Raw genomic sequence first — 13,651 nt, 5'->3', positions numbered from 1 at the left:
ATATAATCTGATTTGTTAGTATAATTGATAGTAGGATAACATTGAATCACTTTTATAAACGTTAAGGATACAAATAGGACGACGATTTAAACGTTAGGGACACAAATAAGACTTACCCCAAACGTTGGGGACAAAAATGATACTTTACTCTTTAAATTAAAATTAAATTATGGACAATTAATTAATTAAATTAAAATTAAATTAATATCAAATGTTTATTATCCGTGGTACTCGGATGGTTATTCTAGATAGTATGAGTGTATTGTATTTGATAAATTAGTAATATTTTACCATGGATGTTCGAATCTGTACGATAGCGGATGGTTACTTCTTGTATTGGGCTAAAGATTCAGCCTATTGTACACATTGTATACTTCCTCCATTGGCTCCCTAGCGGGATTCATAAATAAATTGTATTTTGTCACCTGATATTATTGTCTAAGTTAATATGATAAATGTCACTAATAGAATAAGATAAGATTCTGAAAACAAGATATAAGGCTGTGTTTGGTTGTTGTCTCAACATAAACGAGACATAGACATAGATACACAAGAGTACATAGACATAAGAAGACACTAATTTCATATTCTGTTTGGTAAGTTAGACATGACAAAAAATTATAAAAAAATTAGTGTTTCAAGTTAAAAATTAGTGTCTCAATATTGTATAGAGACACAAAATACATGTTTTTAATGGGTGCTTGACATCCATACATGTACTCCTGTGTACTCCCGTGTTTATGTTTGTATGGATATGTATACCAAAAACAAACGCTGCCTAAAGGATAGAAACACAAAATTTGGTGTTCTTGTATTCTGTTTGGTGATAAATTAGAATAAATTATGAAAATCCAATTTATTCTTATTTTTTTCATTTAAAAAATTTGAGACAAAAAAATATAATTATAAAAAATTAACAAGAATAATAAAAGAAAAAATAAAAAATAATTTGTCCCTTGTTAGTATTTTTGTGTCCTACATGTTAAGATGAACTCAAAATACATTAATTTAATGTCTCTGAATACATTACCTCTATTCATATCTCCTCTATCAAACACGATTTTGTGTTTTTGTATCCCTGTCTCGAGCCGAAACGGCTTGCGTCAGCTTCTGCACGTTGCTGATATCATTTACAAAGATCATGCGCGCCGGAATCAGCATACCGCTCGGCTTCTTTAACATCATGTTTACAGTTATTGGAGAGAAGGACTTCCCTGAGTTCTTGTTGGGATTGTTAGTCGGCGTTATTGTTCTCACGGTTTGTTTTACCCGTTTTAGGCGGCGGTTTCAGCCTCTGCTTCCAACACGTTGACCTCCTCCGCTGCCGATCAACCGATAAAATGGACGTGCCTTGTTGATGGATTTGATTGGTGCACGCGCACTCTTTTATAATATTTTCTTTCTAGTACTCTCTTATGGATATTATTATTCTTTATAGAATTCTTATTATTTTTTTGTATGAAATAATAATAGTAAAAGTATAGCGTACTAAAAAAGAGTACTAAGAGTACTACAAAATTCTATATAAAAACATCATAAAAAAATTTTTTAGATTTATTTCCATCACTATCAAGATAAATATTTAATTTTTATTATTTTTAGTATTCACTTTTATAATTGTAATTCTTGTACTATATTTTAGTGTAATTTTTTTATAATATAGATTATGATCTCATTGAAAAAGACAAATTAAATAAAAAATTAATCATAGGTAATAATAAAATCATAAATGTTGAATTTCAAAATAATATTAAGAATAAGATTATTGAGAGTACTAGAATAAGAGTACGATGTAAAAAAAAATACTAAATTAACATTTTGATGTTAATACTTAAAATTTAAGAAAAATATAATATATATATTTAAAATTTATATTTTTTAATTTTAATTAAAAATATATTTTATTAATTTTGATATGTTATCTTTTTTAGTAAATAAATATTAATTCTATTATATAATTAATTAATAAGATCTATTTAAAATATATAAATTAAAATGATAGAATAATATAAGAAAATTATCTAAGTCGAGGTCTATTTTAGTAATTTTTTATCTAGAAGTGATTTTGAGTAGTGTAATCCAAACAACATTTATTTTATTAAAATAATATAAAGATTGCCAAATATAAATTACTTTAACACAAATTTACTTTTCGGGCCTGCTACACATACAAGCAAAAAGGCCTACAAGTCATACAAGCTCCCAGCCCATAATCATTGCACACGCGCACTGAATTACATTGAATAGTGCGTCATTTACACGCGCTCCACTAAAACGGTTGCACTTCGCGTAAACCGCTCCTTAATGGCGCACTCTTCCACTTCTCCAAGCCATTCGAAGAAAACACAACCGTTCCATTTTCGAGCAACATTCGAAACTGAAGATATAGAACTCATCGCGAAGATTGGAACATTCCATCAACACAACATAGAACTCTCGATCAAGAATCTCCAGAAAAAACAAAGTTATAATACTCAAGGTACGTTACGTTACTATTTTAGTCATCCTGTATATTTTCCATATTTCAAAATCGAAGAACTAGGTTTTACTGTTCTTCTACGTTGTTGTACGTTTTACTGTTCTTCTTGTTCTACGTCTCATTTTACAGTTTATAATGTTCTACTTGTTCTAGATTTTACTGTTATTCTTGGTTCTATGTTACATTGTTCTTCTTAGTTCTTCTAGGTGTTACTGTTCTTGTTGTTCTAGTTTTTCTGATAACTGATTTTTGGGGATATATTCCGTAGTTTGGTGGGTGTATATGGAGTAATTTGTTGGGTGTATATGGCATAATTTGTTGGATGTATATTTCTGAACTGATATACTGTAATAGTCAGCAGTTGCAACTGTTCTTATATTTGCTTGTCCATGGGTGTATATTGCTTGACCTTGTAATGTTGCTTGACCTTGTATATTATTGCATGTTTGAGTGATATCTGACTGATATATATGGGTGTATCTGAATCATATCTATGGGTGTATCTTACTGATATCTATGGGTGTATCTGACTCATATCTATGGGTGTATTTTTCATTTCAGAAAAAATGGCAGCGAGAAACCAAGCTAGAAAAATGTAAGAACAAATATATGTCTTAGATGAAATCAGTTTTATATAATAGAAATATATCTGACTATAATTTTGTTTTGTTTACAGCAAACCAAAGACCTTAAGTGTGCAACACATTTGTTAAGTGAGAAATTCAGAAACATGAGTGAGGAGAAGAAAACGATCGTTAGAAATTTGGGATTTGGTGGCTTGATGCACATCCCGCCACTAAGGGTGCATCACCAACTATTAAGGGAGTTGGCTAACAACTTCAAATTAGGGGAGAACAGACTGGAAACCGGCTACGGTTCTTTTAAAATAAGACCAAAAACAATAGGTGATGCACTTGGCATCAACGCATCAGGTAACTCGCTAAAAATTATAGGTGTATATTAACTGATAATTGGGTGTATTTAAATTGATGCTTGGGTGTATTTGAACTGATTTTCATACTATATTGTTTTCCTTTTTGTAGGAGATCTATTTCCTCAAAAAGTCAATTATAAGGATCTTTCTGAGAATGATAAAGAAATTTTTAGAAGATTTCAGGGTAAGACCCTCAAAAATCTTACAGATGAGATGATGGATATTGGCGTTGGTAACAAACAGGAATGCCTAATGTTCAAGAGGATTTTCATCCTCTATATACAGATGGCATTCCTTTTACCAACGACAATAAACAAAATCTCACCTGTGCACCTGGCCCCAATTTTTGAGATGGAACACCATAACAGAGCGAAACTGGGGAGGGCATGTTATGATCACTTATTATGATCATATTACACCATAAAACATAATACACCGAACATATTATGATCACTTAATATTATGTTTTGGGTGTATTTTATTTACCTGAATGCTGCTAACTAAAATTTCTAATGTTTCAGGGGATTGTAAAGATGGCGGAAACAAGAGAAAAAATGAAAAAAATAGAGAAAAAAAAACAAGAAATAAATAAAAAAATAAAAAAGGAAGGCAAGTTTAACATCGTCTTCGGAGGCAGAAACAATTGACAGTGACAATTCTACCTCTGAGTCTAAGACTCAAGAAGACTCAGAGGATTCACCAAGAAAAGAACCCAGCAAAAAAGAAAAAAAGTAAGTACCATACTTAGGTGTATTTTCTTTATCAAATTGGGTGTATTTTCTTTATCCAGTTGGGTGTATTTTGTTTATTAAGCTGGGTGTATTTTGTTTATTATATTGGGTGTATCTTTTGCATTGATTTGGGTGTATTTTATTCCTTTTAGTGTGTTTTTAAATAATGATTATTTGCCTTCTAGAATGGAGTTTAAAAAAAGAAAGAAGAATCAGGAGGATTCTGATTCAGAATCCGAATCAACTGATGAGTAATGTTCTGAAATTATTATTCCTTTTCTTTGGGTTTATTATCAAGATTTCATGTATTAACAGAGTGTCTCTTGTTAACTTATAGAAGCGAACAATCATCACTAGTGAAGAAGCAAATAACAAAGAAAAAGACACAGAGAACACCAAAAAAGTAAGCACTTCTTTAGATAGTATTTTGTGATAAAATTAATTTTTTATTTCTGATTCATACTTGTTTTTTCCACCCAGGACACAATCCAAAAAGAAAAAGGTTGTTGTTGAGGATTCATCTCCTGAGCAACCTCAATCCTATCATGGGTACAGTACTTTGTAAGCTATATTACCGTTTATCATCAAGATTATATTTGTTAACATGTTCTTTTATGAATGTACTGTCAGATCTGAAATAGGAAGTGAAGATCTAGATGAATTGTTAAGGGAAAATAATGAAAATTCTGCTGCACATGGGTATGTCTTGTTGGGGTGTATATTTCATATTTTAGCGTGTTTTCTTTGCTAATAATTGTTTCTTGTTTCGCAGGGAAAATGAAGCTGACCTGCGATTGACGGAAGGTCACTATGTCTCATCTGAAACGTAAGAAGCTTTATTTGATAAAATCTTGTTATCATGATTTAACTGTATGATATTTTTTCTGAATAACATGAACTCTATTTAGAATACCGGACGTAAACTTGGGAAGTGATAATCCTTCCTCTCAAGGACACACAAAACAAAGTAGCGTAAACAAACCAGCAGAGAGCATGTAACTTCTCTTTTAAATAACCATTACTTTTGTTCTTTTATTACCTTCTACTTCTAATTCTATATATATTTAGAAAAAAGCCCTTTATTGTTTTATTCGAGAAAAAAAATGGAGGAAAAAAAGCAAAAACTGCAAGTATGTAAGTTCTCAAAAAACAAAGCCTGTCTTTCTTTTGAATTGTTCGGGTGTATTTTTGACTTTCTTTGGGTGTATTTTAGGTTGAGTCTGGTTGAAGAGTCAGCCAGTGAGCCGGCTGATTCGAATATGATGGTTGTGAGGGAAGAGACACCGTTTGAAGGGCTTGCAATGTGAGTTTTTCAAGAATATTTCAACCTTATAACCTTTTTATTTTCAAAGGCATTGTTAACCTTTTATTTTTCTTCTTGTTTAGAGTTCCGATTCAAGTTTTTCTACCAGTGTCCCAAACAACCACTGTGCCGAAATTTGAAGAAACACCTGAGACAGAATATGAACCAACCCCTCTGCTACAAATTGAAGGAACTACAAAAACGTAAGAAATAGTATTGGGTGTATATTTGTTTACACTTTGGGTGTATATTGGGTTACAGTTTGGGTGTATATTGCCCCTAAATAGTTTTTTTATGTCATGATTAATTTTATGTGCCGTGCAGCACCCTGGAACCCCCCCAACAACTTGAAGAAAGCACACACACGCTTCCCCCAGCTCCATCTAAAATGTAAGTTCATCAGAGTAAAATCAATGTTTTGGTTATCATCCGTATATTCTTATTCTTATAATATGTTATACATGATCACGCAGTAATCCAGCCCCAGAAGACGCTGCTGCACTGATGATGATGGCACGGACAGCATCGTATGTTCCTAAAACTGATCCGATGCCATCATTCAGCCTTGGCTTCACTGATTTCAGCCAAGAAGAAACAACAACGCAGGAGGGAGCGTCAACGCAAGATGAACACAGGGCAAAAACTCCAGAAACTCCAAAACTGCTAGAACAATTAGAGGATCTGGTACATAAAATTGCAAGTGGTGGGGTGACAAAAAAGGAAAAAAGTCTGCAGATTCCAAAGGAGAGTGGGGCAGAGAGTTTCGAGAAGTTTGAAACTCCTGTCAGGCTGAATTTAAATACTACTGACATGAAACATAAATGCTACCACTGGGCTATACGAGTGAAGACCTACGCAGATGGACTAACTGATGAGTTTGACAACGTCTGCAGACTCCAAGCCCAAGATAGATACACTCTGTCAAAACTCCGTCTTGCATCACTCGCGCCTAAAACACATATAGAAGCTGAGGTAATATTACAACAACATTAATGTTTTTATCACCAAAATTAACTACAATCCTGAATGATGTAAAATTGATTTCGGCATCTTTTTCTAGATTGTCTCTGCCATGTGCTTCATCGTAAACCAACAAAATATTCAAAGGTTTCAAGAAGAAGTATATTGTCTCCCCCCTAATATTGTGGTAAGGGTTGCTTTAACGAATTTTGGGTGTATTTTCTGCATTCCTTAGGATGTATTTTTTTTCTTACATTGGGTGTAATCTGTTTACTCATTTGAGTGTATTTTCTGTATTCAATTGGGTGTCAGTTGTTTATTCATTTGGGTGTATTTTCTGGATTCATTTGGTTGTTCTCAATTTTTGCAGAACATGGCCCTTGCAAATCATCCACAGGGGGTATTCTTACAGCCTAAAAACAATAAGCCATTCAGGGTGGAAGACTACCCAATGTTCATACCCTTCTTGGACCTTCAAAAGTTAAAATAACATCGTTATGTAAGTTTTCATTTCTAAAACTACTTATTACCATTTTTTACTTATGTGCCAAATAAACTAAAACAGTGTTCAATCTGAACATATTTAAGATATTTGCACCTGTTTGCCATTCACATCATTGGTGGTTATGGTTCGCTGATACAACAAAGAGGAATTTTTATATAGTCGACCCATTACACAACAAATCTCCTTCTGATGCGAGAACTGTGCTGAATACATTTGTTGTAAGTTAGTTCTGTATATATATATATATATATATATATATATATATATATATATATATATATATATATATATATATATATATATATATATATATATATATATATATAGTTGGGTGTATTTCTGTTTAATATAAGGTGTAACTATTAACTCCTTTGGGTGTATCCTTTTATTGAAATTATTCATGTATTACTGATTTGTTTTGTGTTTTAAGGGATACATAATTTCACGAATTAAAGTATATGCTGGGGGCACCTCTGAAATCAAAGGACAAGGACAGGGAAATTGTAGCACCATACCTTCACATCTCGGGCCAAAAAACAAGGTATAAATCTTTCACTCTGAAAATTAAACTTTCCTATATGTAATTTATAATTTATTTTTTTGTTTTCAGCTATGACTGTGCTATCTACGTAATGAAGTGGCTTGAGATATTTGAGCCCGCAAACATTAAGAGGCGGAAGTATGAATGGGATAATTGGACCCAGGTAAATATGTTTAAAACTAAATAACTATGTATTACATTACTCAATTAACATTATTGATTAAACAGAATATTCTTTTTTACTGTAGAACGAGGTGGACCACTTTAGAGTAGAATATGATTCCCGGATTCTATTTCATGACATGAATCTAGACAAAGATGAAGCCATTAGGGGAAGTAATGCAATCAGACTCTCCAAGCCATCCTCGTTATTATTGAGTCCATATTGTCAGATAGATTCTCAGGATGTTGACACTGCTTAATGTAAATGTTATATAGTCTTGTAACAAATGGAAGACATGTTGTAAATATTTGATAATTATAATGCAGTTTATTGTGAAATTTCTTTCAATAATTAAACTCTGTTTGCTGTATTCAAAATGTATGAATTACAGGTACTATAATATGAAGGAAAACATCAATTCAAATATACACCCATAACCTGCCATTTTTTACACCCAAAGAAAGTTGAATATACACCTTGAAATCTATCCCCCCTGATGCTTTATCCCTAAAACCCTGAACCCTAAACACTTAAAACCTAAACCCTTACCCTCTAACCTGTAAACCCTAAAACCCTAAACCCTAATACCTAAAACCCTTAAACCGTTGTAAAAAAAAAAAGACAAACAATATTTTATAACATAAAAAACAAGATTCTGAAGTATATATATGTATCTATATGTAAAATGTGAATCACAAGAAAATTCACAAAAATACATCCAAAAGAACAGTGCTTTTACACCCATATTCTGTAACTATACACCCAAAGAGTTATCCCCTACTGCTGGTACCTTGAACTGATAATTCATAACATGTCCTTGATATTGGCTGGAATTTGAATGCACCACTGATGCAGCATCAAACAGGTTTATCTGAATATAACAAACTCACATATTAGCTAAACTATTAACGAGAAAAATAAACTCAATCACCACAAATTTAAAGAACATCACTTTTACCTCGCTTAAACCTTTTGTTTTCTTCTTCTTTGTGGCATTTGCAATCTGTTTGTCCAACTTTGAACCTAGCCTATTTTTTGGACGTCCTCTTGTTCAAATCCTTGGAGGGCTTTGAAGCTCGTTAACGGATTCCAAGTTGGCGTCTTCGTGAGATAAAGAAGATGTCCCCTTCCTTTTGGCTTTCGATGATTCCATCTCAGCCATGATGTTATCGTACGTACGGTGCAGAATTGCAGTCAGCTCCTCTGATTCGGATGCAAATTCGCAAATATTTTGCGAACGAAAAACTAATTGGTCAAACCTCTTGCTTCTTGGCTCCAACAGTGGCTCGTCGTGGCTGCTCTTGATGTGTGTGTGTCGCCTCTTTACCTTCTTACTCCATCGTTCCAGTATATATCTAGGTGACACTTGGCTTACTTGTTCAAAGCTTAACACGCTTAGTGCGTGACGACACAATATCCCTCTCGACTCGAATAATAAGCATTGGCATTTTACCTTGACTGCTACTGAGTCATAAGTAACCACAAACTTGTTGAATATTGAGCTGGAAACTTGTTCTCCAACATCGTATACTGAATAGCCTAGAGCGGAATTCGTTAATCTAGTGATGCAATTCGCCTTTCCTCTGAATTGCGCTTGGACTTTCCTAAACTTTGATGAGTATACACATTTTGAAACTGAGCTTCAATGGAGGATTTGGTTGCACACGGTATGACCGTATGAAAACCTGCAGCATCTGATTCTCTCTCTGCTTGCTCCCTGCTTCCGAGGCAATTATCGTATTGTTTGACGAATTGAATAAGCGAGCTATTCCGGGTAATAAACTTGTTAAAAAAATGAATGCATGCTCTCGCTCCTTTGTGTGCTTCTCATCCCTGCCCAGAAGTGGTGATCCAGATAGATTGGAACCCATATATGACGGTCTTCATAGAGATCTGCATAATACACCCAAACACAGACTATAAATACACCCAATAAAAATTAAATTTATACCTCTGCTGCAGATTTTAACCAAACACTACCTGAAAGCCACTTGTTGTCCACAAGACCAAAATTTAGCAGAAAATCATTCCAATTCCTATCAAATGATTCTTTGCTATGAGAGTTCCAAACAACTTGGCTCATTTCTTGTTCAATATCTGTATGTCCCTTGTACCCGTTTAATTTGCTTGGAATCTTCTTCATGATGTGCCAAATACACCAACGGTGAATTATTGTTGGCATACAGGCCTCTAAAGCCATTTTCATTGATGTGCATTGATCGGTGAGAAACCCTTTCGGAGCATTTTCTCCCATGCAATGAAGCCAACATTGAAATAACCATTTGAATGATTCAATTTCTTCGTTTTTCATCAAAGAGCATCCGAGAAGTGTTGACTGACCGTGGTGATTCACCCCGACAAAAGAACCACAAACCAAATTATACCTGAAATAAATTACCATAGTGCAGAATGGAAAATCAGTAGGTACACCCAACAAATGCTTTATATACACCCAAAAACAACCAATATACACCTCTGCTGTGGATTCATAAAAATACATTAATTTAGCATCATAAACAGGGACAGTTTGTTACCTGTTTGTATTGTAGGTGGTGTCAAATAAAATAACATCTCCGAAATACTCAAAGGCAGCTCTACTTCTTGCATCAGCCCAAAAATCCAACTTAATCGATTGATCCTCCTCGAGTTCAAGCTCAAAAAAGAAATTCTGATTCTTCTCTTTCATTCTTAACAAATATTTCCCGAATTCCTTTGCATCTTCTTGTTCGGAAACATTCCGCACTTCCCTGGTAATGTAATTTCTCACATCCTTTTCAATAAAATTTAACTCGCGGTGACCCCTGGCAGCCGCAACAAATGATTGGTAAGTTTTTCTTGGTCTTATACCAGCCTCCTCGTTATTCTCTATTGTACGACGAATGGACATGCTTAGTTCCCTGTGCTGTTTGAGCATCTCTGCTTTATTTGGACAACAAGGGTCTGAATGATCCAGCACAACCTTTGAAATGATCCAAGCACCGACATCCTTCAATGTGTGTATATAAATTCTTGCAGGACAGTTTAAACCGGCTGTCGGATTCGTCTTCTCGGTCGGAGATATTTTAGATTTCCATTTTCCCTCTCTGCTAGATATAATCAATTGATTCTTAATCTCGTTTCCCTTCCTATTTGTGCTCCGAACTCTTGTAGAAAAATCTGCAGCCTTGGCGTAGTTCCTGTAAAATTTTCCAGCATCTTCAAGGGTGGTAAAGGTCATTCCAACCTTCGGAACAAACTGGTCATCAACAACAGAGAGAGGCTGCAGAATACACCATGTCAAAATTTATAAATACACCCAATCATTGCTAATATAATACACCCGAACGGCAACAACTCAACTAAAATGACAATAAAAGTCATAAGCTGTAAATACACAGGCTGCAGAATACACCATGACAAAAAATAAAAATACACCCTATCATGTCTGATATAATACACCCGAACGACAACAACTCACCTAAAATAACACAAAAAACAATAAACTGTAAATAAACAGGCTGCAGAATACACCATGTCAAAAACTAAAAACGCACCTAATCATGTCTGATATAATACACCCGAATGACAACAACTCAGCTAAAATAACAGAAAAAGCCATAAACTGTAAATGCACCCACACTTTCCGAAAAAATACACCCAAAAAAGTTCTGATCTACACCCGAGCGTCTGCTATAAATTCAAGATAATTAATCAAAACTAATACATTACATTCAATCCACAGATTTATGATGACGTGTTAGTCTCACAGTCAATGTTCACGAATTATTCAGCTACACAATGCTATACAAATTACTGCAACAAAATTCAGATTAATCGTATGTAAATCAAACCTCAGAAACTTCGTTAGATTCAAATTCATAATCCACTTCGCCCTGATTCAGCTGACAATCTGAGGTTGAATCATCCATTATCTTCAAAACAAGTTCAAACTTTGATTTCAGAAAACAAAAAATCGAATAGAAAACGAAGCTGGAGTTACAAAGAAAGAAGAACGAGAAGAAGAAGAACGAGAAGAAGAAGAACGAGAAGAAGAACGAAAAACGAAATAAGGAGAACGAGCAAATCTAGAAATAAGGAGAACGAAGAAGGAAACAAATCTTTTAAATTTAGTAGTTATATATATGCGGGATATTTATATAGCGCGTATATTGGACGTAGACCTTGCAGCGCGTTTTTGGGGTTTATTCGTTAATTAACTTGTAAAGCATACAAGCCCTAATGGTTTGTATGCAGAGCTTTTCTGTTTACTTTTTATCAAATTCAAGTTTGCAAAATCAATTTTATACAAACTTCCGTTTACAAACTGTAATTCAAACACACACAAACACACACTTAGCTTGATTAGACTCCACCTAAATTTGTGGGTTAAATGATTGGTCGATTTAAACGCTCTTTATTTATGAGTTATAACTTTTTCAGTTTGAATTATTTATAATCAGTTAAATGGTTTACTTTTTTATTTTATTTTTTGACAAAAAATATTATTTTTAGATAAAAATTTTAAACAAATAATTTTTTTAGTTGATGGATTATATTTTTGAGTCAGAACAAGCAAAAATATTAGCAAAAAGTATTTTTTTTTTGAAAAATACAACACAAATTTTAACGGGTTGTCCGTTTAGCCAATAAACTAACACATTTCGCTTGAAATTTAAACAAATTCAATTTTAAATATTAAAATCCGATCCGTTTAAACAGATAAATAAAATGTTTAGACAAATTTAATTCATTTTAACAATTCTACTAACACGATAGTAATTCGTTATCCATGAATTTATTATACAATAATACTTTATCTCAATTAGCAAGAAAAAATGACATGAAATATTATGCTTTAATTCAATTAATTTCACTAAAAAATTAAGAGGGAATCTAGCCAACTCCTATCAACTCTTCTTGAACTAGACTCTAAAACTCATTTGACTACACAAGTATTATTTAAAATTAACTCCAAATGAACAAAATTAATCCTAACTAAGCCCCATTTGAATAAGAACACATCCATCTACCTTTGCTTGAGCTTGGATTTTATGGACTGATTGATCATCATCAGATCCATTAAGTCAGCCAGCTTTGTGGGGTGTGAATTTATGTGAAGAATAACAATTAATTGGTGTGCAACTTTTTTCTTTTATCTCCTATTCTATTTATGTCAGAGGAATTCTGTGCTACTAAGGTTAAAGTCTACAAGAAAAACTTCAAATATGAGCAAATTGGTATTTTAAATGAATAAATGACTCAATAGTGAGCTAAGATGAAAATGGGACCAAAATGACGTATAAATTAAAAAATATATATATACACAATGAAAATATTAAATAATGTGAATAATGGATATATTAAATGTTCAATTTACTAGTATACGAATGGTTATTCTAATATTAAGATTTAGGTGGATAATTTGAGGGTGTAATATATTTTTATTTTATTGGACTAATTTTAGAGCCCATTGTTCACAAAAGTCATTATCTACCTAGCAAAATTCATAAATAAATTTTATTTTATTAGACTAATTTTAGAGTCTATTGTTCATAAAAGCCATTGTTTACCTAGCAAAATCCATAAATAAATTGTATTTTACCGCTTGATATTATTATCTAAGTTAATATGACAAGTGTCACTAACAAAGACATAGGATTGTCAAACGGATCAATTTAATTTGATTAGATTCCACCTAAGTTTATGAGTTAAGTGATTAGTTCATTTAAATTCATTTTATTTGTAAATTATAACTTTTTTTAGTTTGAATTGTTTATGAATAGTAATAGGTTATTTTTTTATTTTATTTTTTAAAAAATATTTTGATAAAAAATATTATTTTCGGATAAAAAAATTTAAACAAATAATTTTTTTTAATGAATTAGATTTTCGAATCTGAACAAGCAAAAATATTGGCAAAAGTGTTAATTCTTTTTAAAAAATACAACACAAATTTTAACAAGCTGTCCGTTTAGCTAATAAATTAATTGGTTTCACTTAAAATTTAAACAAATTTATTTTTAAAGACTAAAATCTACCCCTTTAAACATATAAAT

The sequence above is a fragment of the Arachis hypogaea genome, chromosome 18 (assembly GCF_003086295.3).
Source record: "Arachis hypogaea cultivar Tifrunner chromosome 18, arahy.Tifrunner.gnm2.J5K5, whole genome shotgun sequence".
Classification (NCBI taxonomy): Eukaryota; Viridiplantae; Streptophyta; class Magnoliopsida; order Fabales; family Fabaceae; genus Arachis; species Arachis hypogaea.
This window is presented reverse-complemented; position numbering follows the sequence as displayed.